Source organism: Daphnia pulex, chromosome 10 (genome assembly GCF_021134715.1).
Source record: "Daphnia pulex isolate KAP4 chromosome 10, ASM2113471v1".
NCBI lineage: Eukaryota > Metazoa > Arthropoda > Branchiopoda > Diplostraca > Daphniidae > Daphnia > Daphnia pulex.
In genome coordinates this window covers 154,267-170,032 of record NC_060026.1, presented here as the reverse complement: position 1 = coordinate 170,032, position 15,766 = coordinate 154,267, and the positions used below count along the sequence as shown (strand labels likewise).

Sequence of the window (15,766 nt, the reverse complement as noted above, 5' to 3'; positions counted from 1 at the left end):
TAATGTTGTATTCAGTTTCCTTTCAGTTTATTTCTCATCCAAAAGTGATGGAATTCTGGAATGATTTGACTGAACTGTCCACCAGTAGAACAATATAGATTTTAGAAATTTATTTGTCATCTCCCCACAGTTTTCCTTCATCATCATTTAACGAGTCATTTTCTTTTCTTTTTCAAATTTTGTTTTGACTTTGAAGGTCAACCTGTTTGGACGGATATTGGACCAACTCTATCTTCCTCCTCCGAATGTGAATGGATTCACGAGCATGTCCCTCGTTTATTGTCTTGGCGTCCACCTGGATTTCTTCTGCTGTGTGAATGCGGGGCACCTGCGACGGTGTGTCGAGCGTCAATTCCCAGTCTCCGGCTTCAAGGTAGGACGCAGTTCTTCTTTACTTCTAGTCATCTACTATATAGTTCGAAAGAGCAGCCCTGATAAAAAAGTACTGTACCCGCTATAGCGAAATGCCGAATTCCACGAAAAGTTGCTGGCCATTTCTTTGTTGTCGTAATATAGTCGACGCTATAAAATCACCCACGTTTTCGGTGGTCCTGGTCTTGCCATTTTTTGCCGTTTGGGCGATGGGCCATTTGAATATTTTAAATCAGAATCGTTTTGCTGTGAAAAACCAAAATCAATTAAAAAAGTCGATTAATTTGCCGATGATCACCAATCAATTTATTGTGGATCGGCAGCGAGCGAGCAGTTATTCAGCAGACTGTCCCAGCACCAAAGTGAAACTGTTGATGAGCTTTTCAAGTCAGCATGTTTGTCTTGCGAGTTGACGTTTTGTTTGTTTTTTATTTGAATCAACCGGAAGAAATTGATGGCCATTTTTTGACCACAACAAAGTTTTTCAAATCGAATTTTCTTGATTTCTTGACGTTAGATTCTTCTCTCTCTACCATGATGATGAGAAATTGCGTTTTTGTTTAGTACTTCGTTGGCATGTCATTTTTTGCTGGACGCTTGAAGGTTTTTTTGCCATGCTTTTCACTCATCTGACGTAACACTTTGTCTTTAGCGAGTAGCACAAGTTAGAGCCATTTGAGACGCGTTCCAAGATGGGTTGCAATTGCATGTTATTTTGCCATCCACCATCAGCTCTTTCTAGCACCTATAACACCGCTATCAACGATTTCATTTCCCTTTTTTGTCTCTCTCGTCATATTAGCCAAAGGGTGTTTGTATGGTGACATTAACTTTTTATACATTTGGAATGAGGCTTGTCAATAATCGAATGAGAAGAATCTCCCAGCATAGTCGATTGTTTCTCGTCCGCTGATTGACTGTAATAGACTCGAGTTATTTTTCCAACTCACCCAAAATTTGTTGAGGTCTACTTAAAGGCTACTAACTAGTATTGGGGCATGGGGGCACTAACTGCTCTTAGTATCTCCGGGAACGAAGGGTCTAGTACTATATACCTACGAATCAATTTTGAATATTTCTAAAAAAAAAAGATTGCCTGAGTCGGGACTCGAACCTTGATCCTATCGCATGGTAAGCCAGCCCAGTTAGTTTTAATTCATTTGTTCAACTGTTACAGTGTCTAAAATCTGTGATCGCTGTCGAAACAGATGACATGAAAACATATAATCGGCAATGAATGAGACAACAAGTAGAGTATTTTTATTTTACGAAATGTATTCTGTACAATCACGCAGCGTGACGCTTGAGACAAAAAAAAATTGAAAAAAGAACAAAGCAAAAAGAAAAGAAAAAAAAGGGCTACTGCGTTACACTTCACCCTGGGAGCTATAATTTAATTATCCAATTTTCGAGGGACTTTGAGCGAAGACAGTGATCCTGGACGTATAATTATGGTCCAGTTGGACCACTATCCCGCTCAAAGTTAAGAAATCTCTCCTGTATCTTCTGTCGGCATAAGAATGATGACGAACACTATTTTGACAAGATGCGAGCCCCCCAGCTGGTCGGAACATAACCATATCCATACTCAGCCAGGGGACACTCTCCTTACGTCAAAATAGGTTTTCTAACGCCTTGAATCCTCTACTCAAAAAACGTGAAATCTTCTTGAGTCACGGTAGCTCCTTCGGCTTCTAATTCGACGAGACGATCAATAATATTCTTGACCTCTACTGCTTCTGCTTGATGGTTTATTACGTTCAGGATGTCGTGAACGGAATCTAACTGCAGATGCCAATCAGTAGTTGAACGAACGAATGCATCATGTGCATTATCATTTCTAGTGTCAAAAACGATCGCGAGGAGTTGGGCGTCGCCTCTGGTGCCGCCCCCAGGGGCGAGGTAGTCCTGGTTGGTGTTGACCTGGTCCATTATGTACTTTAGGTTGGCAAAAACATCAAAAGTGATGTTGGCCAGATTTAGTTTCGACAACAACAGAGTCATAAGCGCATCTGCGAGGTACTCCAGTATAACCCCGTATACAATTTGTGATAAGCCAAATGCCTTTTCGAAACTAAACCCTGGCGTAAATGCGAAGGAGAAGGTCACCAGACCGTCGAGGTTCCCGGCCGACATTTCGTTGATAATCCTCTGGATTTCGGTTGCTACAGCAGGTTGGTTGATGCTGAGATTCAAAAGGACGAGTGCCGGTAGATCTGTCATCGCCGTCTTGTCAATGGAATTTAGATCCAGGTGCGCAGTGTTATTTCTGATGTTGATGACTTTTTGTATGTCAGCATCAGACATCGCAGTGGGCAGAAATCCGATCGGGTCTTTCACGTTCTCATCTTTGATCTCTCGCAAAAGTACTTGCGAATCAATGTTTTGGGCTGTTTGATTCGCTTTCCCTTTGGTGCATAAAAACGCGTGCCACCCCAACAGAGACAGGTGCAGGAGATGAAATTGAACGAACGCCGTCTTCATGGTCTTTATCTTGAGTGCAGGCAAGAGGGGAAAGTACGGATTTTTGATTATGTTCACCAGTAGACGATTTGGTTTAGGTTTAGGTACTGTAATGCGATTAGGCTGTTTTGGCTGTTTTGGCTGCTTAAAAACATTCTTCTGGGCAACTTTGCTGGGAGTAGCGGACTGAGCCGGTGGAAGTTTCTTAGTTTTGCCCATTTTTTGGAATTCTCGAATATAGCTATAGCGAATAGAATTTAGCGAATATAGCTCTTTGATAGACGTAATACATGTTGCGATGATTGTGCTGCTTATATCAACTAGCGACCCGTTTGTTTTAGCTGCAAGTGTCAAACGGACCATTTCATTCCATGTAGACATTTTCCCGTTGGAGGAAAATGTTTTAACAATGATTGAATGGCGTCAACACATTTATGCCCACATATTTCAATCAATTTACACGAGATTGATTATGTTTAACATTGTATTAAACGAGTTAATCAAGTCTCACGCTGGCGATCGGACTCTCCGCGCCTTCCCATTGGTCGATCCGATTTTTGATCATTTTTGATCGACGCCATCGTCGCACAGCGGCCATAATCGGTAATAGTAATTTAACGACACATTAGAGCTTTGGTAGAGCTTTGACGCCCCCGTTTAAACGTTTTTGTGTATTCATCTTGCATTGCTTATTGTTGCTTTTATTTTTTGTTTTCCCGGCGACTCGACAGAGGCAAACGCAAAACAGTCAGAGCTCGTCAGCTGGGCTGTAAATCGTCTGTCGGGTTCATTAATAAATGGGCTGGATTGAGTCGAAACAAAAACACTAAAGAATTGCACATCTCTCCGCTGAAATCCAGCTGAAACCGATTGCAGGTGTTGTTTCGAATTATTGTTCGGCGTGTTCGTGAGTTACGTTTATGTCGACTAGCCAATTGGCACATTACCTAATTTTGTCTTTTCTTCTCTTTCTCTTCCTCAATTACAAAACTAGTTTGTTCGTGACTCGTGATCATCTTCTTTCTAAAGTCTGAGCTATAGAATATTCTATAGCTCTGCTAAAGTCCTCTTTTCAAGTAACTCTTTTTTTAAATAGTCGGCCGTTTGCAAGTTGAAAACATTTATCTGGCAGCAGCGCCTAGTCGAAAACAAAATGTCTGACCGTCAACGTCAAGTGTCTCTACAGTCCACACCCAACTTTATCTGCAAAAGTGTTGATGCTGCAGTTTAAATCGACTCTGTGATGAAACTAGTTTTAGAAAAAGAAGGGCCTCTATGTAGAAGAAAGAATCAATCGATCCAAATCAGGTGTTGTCACCTTTGGTTTTGTCTTTTTGATCTATGCTGGAGTATGATGTGACCACTATAGTCATGCTGGCATTTTTTCATCAGTCTTTCGACTATTTTTGTGTTTTAATGTCTTTTCTTTTTCCCATCCAAACAGGTGTTGATTGTGATGCTGACTGTCTAATTACAAATGGGAAGCTTTGCATACTTGCAGTCTCACAGTTTGGATACTCCCTTTCGTGGTATGTACTTGATCTGTTAAGTATTGAAGTAATCTATCAAAATGGTTGTGCACGGTTGGCTTGAACTTTAATTACAACTTTTTACACTGTCGTGCAACACAAACTTTACTACTTGAACAATGAACAGTATAGCGGCTTTGGCTGGTCAAGTGGTCTGACTTGAGGGTTGCAGTCAGTCGATTAAAAACAAGTGCATCTTGAATGAATGATCATAGATTCAGTTGTTGATGCCGAAATTTGGCTTTCTTCTGCGTTTTTCATGACTGATGTTTTCTATTTATTTTGCAGGTTCAATTCCAATCGAATCATCTTTTGATTCAATCGAGGCCTGGCTCGTCCCAACATTTCAATCTCTTCTTTCGCCCTTGAGTTTACTCGTCGCATTTGGGCGACCTGGACGCAACCATTCGACTCTTGAAAAGTGAACAGACGATCCAAGGAGATATCGTGACAATCTAGTGCCAGTTGTGGAGATGTCATAGTGCTCTGTTATCCAGTTCAAATGTGTTGTTGAAAGTGCCACTTCTCGTCGTCGTCTAATAGGATTTGGTACTCGTCGAGTCCGTCTGTGAATGGTTGGTGTTTTCATTTCACTTTGGAACAATGTTTTCAATTAGCACAACTACTTGACTAAATCATATTTTTTTTGTAACCCCATTTTCAGTTTAGTGGTGTTTTACCTGGGTGCGTGAATGGCGATGTCGACGGCCAATGGACAGAACAACCACCTTCACTTATCATTTGGAGTGACCGACAACCCGTCGAATTCGAATGCAGAGACACCAGCAGCGCATTATCATACTGGTACGTGGAATTTACTTTTTGATTTTCCCCTGCATGTGTTGGAACGATTTTGAATTTCCTCATGCGGAAGTAGTCGCGTTGCCAGTCATTTCAATTGAGGTTCAGTTCGTTTGCGAGGCGCCTGTTGAATTTGCGGATGTCAATTTTTCGATCCTTTTGATTCTACGATTGAAATTTAAAGCCCTAGAATTTGCTTGAATAGAGAACCGTGAAAAATTTGCTGGGTCTGAATCTTGTAGACACAGAAAGCACAAGACTATGGCGGCTTTGCTTGTTTTTGTTTGTGGGGCATTGGTAATGGGGCGTGGTTTGAAATAAGCTCATCGCACCCTACACACTCAATACAATACGTATGTATTATGTAGGCTGGGCTAGGTGTGGTGCGATTTAACTATTTATACATCAATCAATTGTTTTTCCTTCTTCATAGAACAGATCAAAAATGAAACGGAAGCCAATAAAGTGCCGCTTGTTCGTAAGGAGGGAATCGCAACAGATGGACGAGTGACTGGCAACATTTTCTTCTTCTCCTCAGTCTCTGGTAAATTGCCCAGTCAGTCCTTGCTCACCTCTACTGTCGTGAATTTCACCAAAATGATTGGAAAATGAGGGGGCTCATTGAATGGGTCATTTAGACGAAACGAAGAGAGGGTGAGGTAAAATTCAAAGTGGAAGGCTTTTCTTTAATTTTAATGGGATAATACGGTGCTTATGAGCTGTTGGTGCTCAATAACCACTCGATGCGTAAGGGTTTATGGAAAGACATTGCTTGCTCTATTTCTCATCCTCGCGGTTTTTTCTCAATTCAGTTTATTCATTTCAATTTAATTTTCAGTTCAATTAAAAATGTTTCCTCAATTCATCAAACTTGAAGCCACCTAGCGTTCAAGGTTTAAACCTTTTTTTTCTATTTTCACATCGTAATGGTATTTTCTTTTTTTGTGAAAAACAATATTTTGGTGTATAAAGTATTGAGTGCTTTTTTAATATTGAAGAAATATTGATTATAACGTCACTGAAGGGTTAAAAACTTAAAATCAACGAATCTATTTATTTTTCCGTCACGTGATGGGGCGCCATGCGCGTCGTCCAATAGGAAAAGCTTTCATTGAATCAGCTGTTAGTTAGTGTTTTTAGTGAGTGTGTAAATTTGAGAAAAGAAATGGTTTGAGGTTTGAGCACAAAGCAGTTTGTAGTTCTGAATCTCGGATTTAAAATTGAAATAATTCTCTGATTGTTACTCTAATCAACAATTCACGTCTACGTAAGAAAAACCAAATGTGGACATTGCAACTGAACTTGAAAACTAGTATTTATCTGTCATGCTTCTGTTTGCCACCTATTGTAAGAAGAAACCTTACTATCTGAATCGGTGAATTTGTTTAATGTGTCTTTATTTACCATGCATTGCAGGTTGTTTTTATTTACTGCATAAAGAGTTCACTTTGCTCAAGACAGAAGATGACTTTCCAGTTATGCTCGAACTTTGAATCCTCTTACTCCATTTGCAGTTTAAGCTTCATTTTGGCATTCATAAATGGCATTTTGTATCTATTGAAATGCAGACTGCTCCTTTTTTTGTATAAAATCATGAATCAAATTGAAGATTTGGCTCTCTTGAGTCAGAGGCCACGACAGCTGTGAAGAAAAAGTATATTGACAAACACTTCAAGATTATACATTTATTCAACCAGCTAGTAGTATTGTTTTTTCACGACAGGTGCACAAATTTTAAGTAATGAACAAGCAGGAACCCAGAATTTTGCTCATGAAGGAAAACCAGTCTTCTTTGCAAAGGCAAGAATAACCAGGTAGTGAAACTGAAGGCTCAATTTGCTGAGGTACTGTAATTTTATTTAATTGTGATTGTGTTTGTTTTGGTTAATGTTTTTTCTGAACAGGGATAATTCGAGAAGCGTAAAGCTGTGGGTCCCCACAACTACTTTCCATAAAAAAATTGCCAACATGATGAATTTTGTATTGCAATTCCAACAACCTTTTAACAGTTAAGACATTTTACTTGCAGTCCATGGACTTGGACACAATAAGTTCGACTGATTTCTTGCAGGAAAAACCAGGTACATAAAACTAAAGCTATCTTTCAAAAGCAAAAACTTCTCTTTCAGAAATTCGAGAAATTCATTTCTATTTCTCACCCCGCTAAAACAGCAAGCAAGTAAACAACAAAATCTAATAAAATGGAGGTCGTAGAAAAGGCGTTGCAATCAGTAAATGTTCAAGAGACACTGCCAACACTAGACTCAACTCCTGCTTGAATTCAATTCGTATGTCCCGTATATTTATTCGCGTGTTGATTCGACTAACTTTACGTTACAGTGACATTACGAGTAAAGCAGAAAGTTGACATGGCCAATCCAGGACACTATGATCAAATGCAAGATGCACCAACGGAGAGGAATAATCAGGTAAGGTTGTTTTAACAAACAGCCATGACGGAAAAATTATTTTGTTGTTAATTTGTGCAGTTTTTCAATCGTTCCATGCATCCAGGAAATCGGCGAATAACAACATCTCCCATTTTCAAAATGTCATCCGTCCATCTGATTTTCATCAGTCGTCAAATTCCCCTAAAATCAATGTAAGTATTTATATTCAAAGCTTCAAATGGTCAAAAGTTCAAGTGGTTTGTTAACTTACATGTGCTCTTTTTATTTCACCAGCCTGGACGCGCTATTGTTCCTCAATGCAACAACCAAGTTATTAAAGTAAGAGATTCCATCTTATTTATTCGCGTTTATTGATAACGTTATTTTTTAGAATTGGGGTGCCAGAAGTTTGTTTATTCGTCTAACATTTCTTTTGCTTTTTTTTTAATTTTTCTTAGTGCAGATTCGATATTTACTGCACTCGGTGACTCGGAAGTACTATCCACGATTAGAAACACTCGTAAAGTCATTGTCTTTGCTTGAATTACTCAGACACAAGTAAGTGGAGTGTGTTGTTGTTATTTTCGTCTCGCCCCGGGAAAAATTCTTTGACTGCTGTGATTAGTTACTTTAAATCTAGCTACCTTTTGTAATTTTATTAATTGCCACTTCATAAATTACAAAAAATCACTAACATTTATCTGGGTCGAGCGGCCATCTAATGGCGGAGTAATTTTTTAAAATGCCGAAATGGGACCATCAAAATTTTAACAGCAGAATAAAATACGCAATGGGCAAACAAATGGAATTCAAGGGAAAAACTGAAAGAATTTTAATTGAAATTCAATAAAGAGTAGGGAAAGAAAAAGTCTTGGTTGCACAAACTGCCTGGAACAGGATTCGGGTCGGCGGTCATCGACTATTACCAGTACAGTTTGAACTTTTTGGTTGCATCTTTTTAAATTGATAGATTAATCGCATTTTTTACACGACGTGTGTTAAAGTTTTACCCGTAGGCCTATCCATAAATCATCGATACAACAAGATAGCGGGATTCTATTTTGTTAGGTCATCATCCACTGAAATTTAAAACTTAAAACATTTTCTTTTTACAATATTACAAAGGGGACGAGTGGGTGTATGGGATAGGGCGTCATTTAGGAATAGGTGCAGTGGTGCACCTGGAGACCAGGGTTCGAACCCCCTGGTGAGTATTGTTGGTTGGTCATACATCCGCTCTGGCGCCACTGTGGCGTCACATGGACCCCGTGACTTGCTGCTGGAGAGGGAACTCGGGAGGGTTGGCTGGGGGACGGTTTTCGTCGATATTGGGATCGGTCCAATATTCCTCAGTCGGCGCAAAAGGCAAATGAAATGTGGAATGATGGGAAACTGGTGCTGTTCTGACAGTGCAAAGTGCCCTTGTTTGCGCAGTCATTGGGTTAATTGCCTTGCTCCGTCGTGTTGAATGAGAATGTGTTGCATATAGGTTGGTGCTGCGCTCTGTACGGGCTAGTCGGATATCCTTCAGTGATCATATGCGCATTGTTTCCGCTGGAATCCAACAATGTTGTCCATGTCATACACCGCCCGGTGTATCATGTGGACAACAACTTGTGAACTGCGTGTATGTGAGGGGTTATTTGTGCTAGATTCAGATCCGTGTATCCTGGTTTGGCTGGGGAAGTAGCGACTCCAGTGTGTCCACTCAACTCCATTGTTAAAATTGTTATACTAATTATGTTATAGTTTGTATTAACAAGTAGTACACACACACAGCGACGGATGTGCTCTCTCTCCTTGATATTTAAATAATATTGAAACTTTTTTCTGTTTCTCTTCTGTCAACTGTGTTAGTTTAGTTTAATTGAAGTTTAATTATTAATTTAAACTTGCCTAGTTTTTGTCTTTCGTTTATCAGGTTTCGCGATCACGCTCGAAATGATCAAATCAAATTCAATAAAGATTTAACCGATTTAACGATCGAATAAAAAGGCGACAAGTTGCAAGAACTCTCGAAATTAAATTTGTTTTGTTTGTTTTTTTTAAATTTAAAGAACTCATTTTAATTGTAATTTGATTTTATCCTAATTGTTTAGAATCAGACGCTTATGGTGTAGCTCGTGGCTTGGCTGGTGGTAGCTGTTGATTCCAATTATGGTCCAGGCACCTGGCGTCGGGAGAGTGACAACTGGGCCACTGCTGATAACAATTGGTGCGATCAAATCTTAATCTACCTAGGAAATCCATCCGGCCGGAAGAAAAAGCGGAAGAAACGACAAAACCGAAAGAAGAGGAAACAGCACCCGTCGTCAACGAATCACCAGTATTCCAGGCACCAATCCATCCGCCAATCCAGCCGTTAGTTCAGCCGCCAATCCAGCCGGAAGAACAACTGAAGTTTTCTTGGCTCAACCCGTAGTTGTCGCTCAGCCTCAAGCTGTTACATCAGTCCAACAGCAGCCGAATATTGTTGCCGTTTCAACGCCGGAAGTCAGCGTGCGGACCAAGCGGAGGACGAGCGTCAAAGTTACCAGTTCCGGTCAGCAGACGACGTTGACTTTCCAGAAAAAATCATCCGCCAATTCGGATGAGAATATTCAGAAGAACCCACAGAGGCGGACTCGGGAGTTGCATCGTCGACGACACTTTCAGGTACAGTCTCTCCTCCTTTCATTAATTTAACCGCCAAAATTTGAAATTGTTTAAACTTCAAAATGCAAATTGTGTGTATTTTTTTAATCGACGTGTGCTTTTAGCATCACTAATGAGTGAGCCGATAATGGCATGTTTTAAAGATAAACCAAAAAACCTATCATGCAGTCAATGCAATGTTCAGCTATTTATGTTCTCATAGATTTATTCTTTTATCTTTTTCTATCTAATGAGATGTTTATTTGGCTTATTCGTTTGCCTTTTCGTCGTTTTTACGGATTGCCTGCATTGATTTTTGTTTTGAATTTGGGCGGGAAGATGAGCAGCCGAGTGGCGGAGTGGGAATAAAATTTCATCTGGCAACGGCGCTAATGGCCGCACGGGAAATGAAACTCGTCAGCTGTCTCTGGTCAGTTCTCGTTTCGTCATGTGTCTCGTGTCTTTTCTTGATAGAATAGAATTACTTAATAGTTAACACAAGGCACTTGAAGTTGTTTAGAAGGTAAATAGTTCACAAAATAATAACAATTGATGAGAGTAACTGATCCATACTTTTGATGAATTTGTGCACAGCAATATATGGACAAGCACATCTTTTGTAGGATGCCTTTTCTCTTACTTGACATTTTCTCCTTACTTTATTGGCAACTTTGTCAACTTTTGTGTTTCTTTCCCTTGGTGTGCAGACTCGATCAACATCAACAACAAGATTTGCAAGTTTTACTTTTGCTGGTATCAGACGGCAGCAGTCTCGGATTCATCAATAGGTTTTGGAGGCTGCTACTGCTTTCTGATTGATTTGCTGCTTACAACTGGCATGACTTGCATAGCTTTCATTTGCAACATGCTTCAGACGTGAGCTTGTTCTGGCAATTTTCAAAACTTGTACAGTACTATTATTGTGCTGTAGCTCTGTCCAACTTTTGTAGGGTTTTGCAATATTTTAAGTCTGTAGATAGGCATCCACCATCATGGTCTAATCTTTTATTGCAATTAAACATTGTTTTTTTTTTTCTACAGATTCCATCAAAAACAAAACAGCACCGTTGCCTCTCAACTGACGCCCGCGCTTCAATCGGGATCGACTTCCGCCTCGAAACTGGCAGCCCACATTTTGCGGCCTATGAAATCCCTGTTGAATTCCGGTGAACTGACTCATGACCTGGACCTAGTGTCAAAGTGAGCTACCATGTTTGGTGATGGATTCGTGAGAAAGAAAGGTATAAATAGAATTGGTTGGCACCGAACAAGAACACAATGTTCTTATAGTTTGTCATAGATAGCTGATAGTTAAATTTTCCATTTGATAATTTGTTTTTCTGTTCATTCAGTTGGCTGCTGTCATACCCTTTCTGGAATCAAATGGCGATTCACGGCCAATTACGCTGCCATCTTTTGGATTGGATTAAAAAACGAAGGTATCGAGACATGTTGGTGATAATTGATCGAAAATTGAAAAGTAAACACTACGACCTTCAACAGAAAGATGAAAACTAAACTCCCACTTGAACCAAACGGAAAATTTCAACAACACGAAGGCGACACCCAATCAACCTCCGAATTTAAAGTGCAGCCGAGAGCCACCATGCGAGTCATTTGCATTCAGCTCACGGTGAAGGTTGAGATCCGACAGCGAAAAAAGTCGCAATTCGACAACGCGGGGAATCCTGAGAGTTCACTGGCCGACGTAAGAAGAACCGACTTCCTTGCCCTCTGTGTGACACCTTGCATTAGCAATAAATTCAGGTTTTGTTTTCCACCAAATAAGGGCATGAATCAGTTTTGCAAAATGTTTTATTTTTTCTTAGTTTTCTTTTCCAGTAAAGGGAAGGCGTTACGAACGATCCTCTAATTTCCGGATAAAAGCGAAGAACGGTGGGGCAGGACGTTTCAAATGAGTCGTTGCAGTGGAAGCGTCAACACGAGTTACACTACACGGCCAACAATAGTAGGGTAAGTTGCTCTTTCATTTGTTATCTATTTTCTTTCTTACGTATATTCATGCTACAGCTATGAGGTCTTTAATCTACGCTCTGGACATATTTATTTTCTTAACAAGAACACAATGTTCGTTATGCCAACCCTTTTTTCTCTTTCACAGTTGTGCAATTATTGAATTGGCGAAAAGTCGTTGATTTTCATTTTGCAATCGATTCGAGTTATTCGATCAGATCTGAGCCGAATGTGTCCAACTGTGAGGATCTCATCTCTTTCTGATGGCACAGACTCTCTATTTCTTTTCTGATCGTTCTACCCCACTGGGCCATTTTGGTCGTTTCGCCGAATATTCGATCGTGTGAAATGCCAATTTTGAATTTTCATGCACAGCTCTTGTTTGTCTTTTACACGGGATCATTTCTAGTGGTGACGTCGACGGTCGACTTGGCGGATGTGGTGGCGATGGTGGCGATTGTATAACCAATGTATGACAAGAGGAGGACGATTGCATTTTTTGAATATCTCATTCATTATTTTCCGCTTCTCCGCGGCCTCAGAATCAAAAGCCGGTAGCAACCCTGCCTCCCTTCCGGAATCATCAACTGTCAACAACCATTGCCCAGCCTATTGTGTCCAATAGGTCAGTTCTACATACCCAAAGTTTCGTTTTGTTTTTCTTGAAATAGGGAATTCGTTTCTTTGGGGTACTACCGTATTTTTATATGATTTATTTTTGTCTTTCTTGAGATACCGTTTAGTTTTGCCTGTGCTGGTATTATCATCGGCAGTGGACTACTGCCTGAGCGATCGATAGGTACGTCATTGTTTTAAGGTGTTGTACTATTTCATTATTTGTTTGCTATACTTGTGGCTGGTGGCCAGATCTTCTCAGACTATAGAGAACAGCTCATTTGCTGATGAGCACTGAGTTCGGGTTCCTTGACCTTTGCGCGGGTCCAACCCTGTACTGGTACATAATGTTGCATTCAGTTCCCCTTCAGTTTATTTCTAACCCAAAAGTCAGATGGATTTCTTGAATGATTTGACTGAACTGTCCACCAGTAGAACAATATAGATTTTTAGAAATTTATTTGTCATCTCCCCACAGTTTTCCTTCATCATCATTTAACGAGTCATTTTCCTTTCTTTTTCAAATTTTGTTTGGACTTTGAAGGTCAACCTGTTTGGACGGATATTGGACCAACTCTATCTTCCTCCTCCGAATGTGAATGGATTCACGAGCATGTCCTACAGTACTCGCCCTCGTTTATTGTCTTGGCGTCCACCTGGATTTATTCTGCTGTGTGAATGCGGGGCACCTGCGACGGTCGAGCGTCAATTCCCAGTCTCCGGCTTCAAGGTAGGACGCAGTTCTTCTTTACTTCTAGTCATCTACTATATAGTTCGAAAGAGCAGCTCTGATGAAAAAGTACTGTACCCGCTATAGCGAAATGCCGAAATCCCCGAAAAGTTGCTGGCCATTTCTTTGTTGTCGTAATATAGTCGACGCTTTAAAATCACTCACGTTTTCGGTCTCCTGGTCTTGCCATTTTTTGCCGTTTGGGCGATGGGCCATTTGAATATTTTAAATCAGAATCGTTTTGCTGTGAAAAACCAAATCAATTACAAAAGTCGATTAATTTGCCGATGATTTGATCAGCAATCAATTTATTGTGGATCGGTAGCGAGCGAGCAGTTATTCAGCAGACTGTCCCAGCACCAAAGTGAAACTGCTAATGAGCTTTTCAAGTCAGCATGTTTGTTTTGCGAGTTGACGTTCTGTTTGTTTGTTTTTTTAATTTGAATCAACCGGAACAAATCGATCGCCATTTTGTATTTTACCACACGAGTTTTTGAAATTTATTGTTCTTGACGTTAGATTCTTTTCTCTCTACCATGATGATGAGAAATTGCGTTTTTGTTTAGTACTTCGTTTGCATGTCATTTTGTGCTGGACGCTTGAAGATTTTTTTGCCATTCTTTTCACTCAACTGACGTAACACCGGCGTAACACTTTGTCTAGCGAGTAGCACAAGTTAGAGCCATTTGAGGCGCGTTCCAAGATGGGTTGCATGTTATTTTGCCTTCCACCATCAGCTCTTTCTAGCACCTATAGCACCGCTACAACGATTTCATTTCCCTTTTTTTGTCTCTCTCGTCATATTAGCCAAAGGGTGTTTGTATGGTGACATTAACTTTTTATACATTTGGAATGAGGCTTGTCAATAATCGAATGAGAAGAATCTCCCAGCATAGTCGATTGTTTCTCGTCCGCTAATTGACTGTAATAGACTCGAGTTATTTTTCCAACTCACCCAAAATTTGTTGAGGTCTACTTAAAGGCTACTAACTAGTATTGGGGCATGGGGGCACTAACTGCTCTTAGTATCTCCGGGTACGAAGGGTCTAGTACTATACACCTACGAATCAATTTTGAATATTTCTAAAAAAAAAGATTGCCTGAGTCGGGACTCGAACCTTGATCCTATCGCATGGTTAGCCAGCCCAGTTAGTTTTAATTCATTTGTTCAACTGTTACAGTGTCTAAAATCTGTGATCGCTGTCGAAACAGATGACATGAAAACATATAATCGGCAATGAATGAGACAACAAGTAGAGTATTTTTATTTTACGAAATGTATTCTGTACAATCACGCAACGTGACGCTTGAGACAAAAAAAAATTGAAAAAAGAAAAAAGCAAAAAGAAAAAAAAAAAAAAGGGCTACTGCGTTACACTTCACCCTGGGAGCTTAACTTTAATTATCCAATTTTCGAGGGACTTTGAGCGGAGACAGTGATCCTGGACGTATAACCATGGTCCAGTTGGACCACTGTCCCGCTCAAAGTTGAGAAATCTCCTCTCCTGTATCTTCTGTCGGCATAAGAATGATGACGAACTCTATTTTGACAAGATGCGAGCCTCCCAGCTGGTCGGAACATAACCATATCCATACTCAGCCAGAGACACTCTCCTTACGCCAAAATAGGTTTTCTAACGCCTTGAATCCTCTACTCAAAAAACGTGAAATCTTCTTGAGTCACGGTAGCTCCTTCGGCTTCTAATTCGACGAGACGATCAATAATCTTCTTGACCTCTACTGCTTCTGCTTGATGGTTTATTACGTCCAGGATGTCGTGAACGGAATCTAACTGCAATTTCCAGTCAGTAGTTGAACGAACGAATGCATCATGTGCATTGTCATTTCTAGTGTCGAAAACGATCGCGAGGAGTTGGGCGTCGCCTCTGGTGCCGCCCCCAGGGGCGAGGTAGTCCTGGTTGGTGTTGACCTGGTCCATGATGTACTTTAGGTTGGCAAACACATCAATACTGATGTTGGCCAGATTTAGTTTCGACAACAACAGAGTCATAAGCGCATCTGCTAGGTACTCAAGTATGACCCCGTATACAATTTGTGATAGGCCAAAGGCCTTTTCGAAACTAAACCCTGGCGTAAATGCGAAGGAGAAGGTCACCAGACCGTCGAGGTTCCCGGCCGACATTTCGTTGATAATCCTCTGGATTTCGGTTGCTACAGCAGGTTGGTTGATGCTGCAATTCAAAAGGACGAGTGCTGGTAGATCTGTCATCGCCGTCTTGTCAATGGAATTTAGATCC

General features: G+C 40.5%; 1 protein-coding gene across 8 annotated transcripts in view; it reads left to right on the top strand.

Moving 5' to 3' along the window:
• LOC124204441 (uncharacterized protein PB18E9.04c-like) overlaps window positions 1-15,766 on the top strand; it is a 41,685-nt gene that overhangs the window by 5,743 nt on the left and 20,176 nt on the right. Inside the window, exons 7-23 of one of the 8 annotated variants that reach the window (XM_046601506.1) lie at window positions 197-373; window positions 3,932-4,143; window positions 4,280-4,364; window positions 4,653-4,939; window positions 5,029-5,168; window positions 5,599-5,709; window positions 6,582-6,819; window positions 6,889-7,009; window positions 7,070-7,246; window positions 7,338-7,594; window positions 7,655-7,767; window positions 7,850-7,894; window positions 8,014-8,113; window positions 9,655-10,210; window positions 11,231-11,430; window positions 11,542-11,628; window positions 11,693-11,956. The gene's annotated coding sequence lies outside the window, so the exon portion shown is untranslated. The other 7 variants (XM_046601507.1, XM_046601504.1, XM_046601505.1 and 4 more) reach the window with 7 other exon arrangements.